At 36.5% G+C, this 3,274-nt stretch overlaps 1 non-coding gene across 1 annotated transcript; it reads left to right on the top strand.

Moving 5' to 3' along the window:
* Nucleotides 1–2,795: 2,795 nt before the first annotated feature.
* Nucleotides 2,796–2,867, top strand: TRNAS-GGA. Its single transcript has one exon. It is a non-coding gene; the product is annotated as a tRNA-Ser (tRNA).
* The last annotated feature ends 407 nt before the right edge of the window (nucleotides 2,868–3,274 follow it).

Here is a 3,274-nt window from a genome sequence, read left to right as displayed (position 1 = left end):
AGCTCTTCAATATGGGGATAAAGATACCTTATTCTTACTCCCATGAGCCTCTCAGGGAAACTTCACAACCAGACTCATGGCTAATTTTGGAAACAAGGATGGCTCAGAAAGGCAGCATTTCAGAGTCTTTCTTTGACCATGCTGACCAACTCTCAAGAAGTGGAAGTATGAATGTACGGGATTTCTTTCTACCTTAAACAGGACTTTCACTTTCGTATAGCCCAGAGAAGAAAACATCAATGCACTTTATTTATGATCCTTCGCATTCCTATTTCTTTTTTCTTCCAGCTTCCTTCTAATCTCCAAAGTTGGAAAAGACAGGCTTTTCTTTCCTTATCCTTCTTTCATATTTCAGCTAAGCCTTAATGGTGACCAGCAAGCTCTCCTCTACTGGAGAATTCTATGAGCATGGGTCATGCAGACTTGTTTGTTAGATAAAGTGGAAAATAAACAAATCTGGAAAATTGTCTTTCAAGCTAACAGCCTGTTTTACTGCTTAATTCTTTTTTGACTTTCAAAAAAGTGGATATACCTCTATCCCTATTTTCCTCCCATAGAAACCCAGAGAGATGGATGCCTTAGGCCAAGAGAGAGAAGGTCATGTACCCAGGACAGAAGAAAAGGAAAAATCACATTAAAAATTTAAAACTATTATCCTTGTTAGAAAGGATTCAAACATATAGTATATAGTTTCCTAGTCCCACTTTTAAGATTGAAATTTTCCACACCATACTTAACTCTAAAAACACTCTCCTATTTCATGCCCATTATTCAAAATCATCTCCTTTCTCAAATCCCTGCTTAAAACTTCTCTGAAACCTTTTATAAGAAGGAAGCCTGAAGGTCTTTTCTTAAAAGACAAGAAAGCAGGTTGAATTTAAATAAAAGACAGAATAAGATAGACCAAGCACATGGGAAGAAAAAAATTAATAAGCTCACCTCTTTCAAGTAGCTTTTTTCATTGAGTTTTTACATTTTAACTCCTTGTTTTATTTTTATCTCTAGTGTAAAAATATTCTTCATGGATTGTAATGCTTTTCATTTTGAAATATATCAAATTCATTTCAACCTCTGCTAATAATGGTGGTAAATTTAAAATAAAATACCAGTAAATGTCACATTGAAATTCCTTCTTACTAAAATAGAGATAATAATGCCTTTTCCCAGACCTTCTCAAGGAATCTATGAGGATAAAATGGATAAAGTTTTAGGATGATTTAAGCTTATTAGGGAAACAATAGGAAGTATAATAATTCCCATCTCTTCAGAGTTCACACTTACTTGAAGTATTTTCTAATTTACCATACCTGTAGGCTGTTGGGCTTTCTCCTGAATTCACAGATATTTTATATGTGTATGCAATGAAGTAAAATAAATTGTTTGGGTTATAAATAGGTTTATTAAATAGTTAATAGCATACAAGCAGAAAGTGAGGCAAATGAGTACAAAATTAAAGACTGTATGGTCTCTGAAATATTAAATTTTACTGCAGACAAAATTATAGTTGTGTAAAAGTGTAATTTATGCAATATTCTGATTTGTCCTCATATTAATTTTTAATAAAAATTTCTATCCAGAAGTAAATTTTCTATATCACTGATGTGGCTTATGGCATAATTTTTAAAGTAAGTCCCAAGCTTCACAGTGGTTTGTACTGGCTCTGAAGGCTACTAATATCAGAATATAAAAAGGCAAAGGTAGTTTTCAATTTTAAGTTTGCCAAATCAGCTGGACTGCACATGAATTACGTGTTATTTTTTCACAGTGTAGAAATATGGAAAGTTTGCATAATATATTTTATGATACAGTCATTATGCTGTATCCCAAGGATTTTTAAATAACTTAAAAATAGATAGTGCTTCTTCAAAATCCTCATAAATTAAAAACCTACATAATCATTAGTAAAGACTGATGCAAGATACTACACCCTAAACAGTACTCCATGTTCCATTGTTTATAGCAGATTTATAAATCAGAGCTCTGAAAAATTACACATATTTTATAAATCCCTAAACATAAATAACATGAATATGTTAATAATATTATCTTTCTTTCCTTCTTCTTCTTCTTTTTTTTTGTTTTGTTTTGTGCTTTTGGAGCTAGTTAACACTTGGCTTACCCAGAAGTCAGTGAAGCAGATACAGACCTGCCATTCCTTCCTCCCTGACCCCCACCAAATTAGAGAAATAAAATGCTAAAAAATCTGCCTCTCTCTCCACAAATCATCTCACTTTTAGATTAAAGAACTGAATCGAATGTATAAATACTGGCATCTCCCAGGGTTATGCTTCATCCTGAGCCCACCAGGCATGGAAAAGAGGATGCAAGCCTTTCCAAGAGTGCCTGGTGGGGCTTGTTTGGCAGGGTTCAAATCTCTGGTGAATGATTGGCTGCGGTTCTGATGAAAATAACAGTTAAATAAACCCTAACTTATTTAGAAATACGTGTCTGACTTTTTTAACACCAGTGTATGTATCTCCAACTGCTATGGAAATGTCCTCACGTCAAAAATATCAGATGACACAGTGGGGCACTGATTTTTTCTTTTTCCCTCCTTGTCTCTCAAACCTTAGGTCTGGTGCATGCAACCTTGTGTACAGGGCTACACATCCTAAGCTTTTTTGTGAATGGTTGTTTGAGCCAGGTAAGAATGAAATAGTCATGATTTATATGTTAATCCCACTCCCTCCCCCCCCCCCCCCGCCCAAAATAAATTCTACAAGAGCTGGGCTGGTTTTTGGTTTGATTGCTAGTGATGTTTCATTCAGTGAGTAATGAGCTCATATGAAAGGGCTTCCCTGGTGGCTCAGAGGTTAAAGCGTCTGCCTGGAATGCAGGAGACCCGGGTTCGATCCCTGGGTTGGGAAGATCCCCTGGAGCAGGAAATGGCAACCCACTCCAGTATGCTTGCCTGGAGAATCCCGTGGAGGGAGGAGCCTGGTAGGCTACAGTCCATGGGGTCCCAAAGAGTTGGACAGAGTCGGACACGACTGAATGACTTCACTTAGCTTAGCTCACTTATGAAAAATTTTAAATATAATAATATCTTGTTAACCCCTGCACATACTCTGTCATTCTCTCTTCCTACTCTCCTCATTGTTCAGAAATGGACAACCTGATCTGCTTCTCATGTCCCTACTCTTGTGCTTGCTAGTCCTTCTATCTAGAATATTCCTCCTTCACATTACATTGCTCAAGACTCCACTCAAATATCACCAGCCTGTCACCCACAAAGCCCATTAACAACTCCCGGGAAATAAAAGAGAATCTGGGT

The sequence above is a fragment of the Bubalus bubalis genome, chromosome 15 (genome assembly GCF_019923935.1).
Source record: "Bubalus bubalis isolate 160015118507 breed Murrah chromosome 15, NDDB_SH_1, whole genome shotgun sequence".
NCBI classification, from domain to species: domain Eukaryota; kingdom Metazoa; phylum Chordata; class Mammalia; order Artiodactyla; family Bovidae; genus Bubalus; species Bubalus bubalis.
The sequence above is the reverse complement of the archived record's forward strand: the minus strand, read 5'-3'. Positions and strand labels throughout refer to the sequence as shown.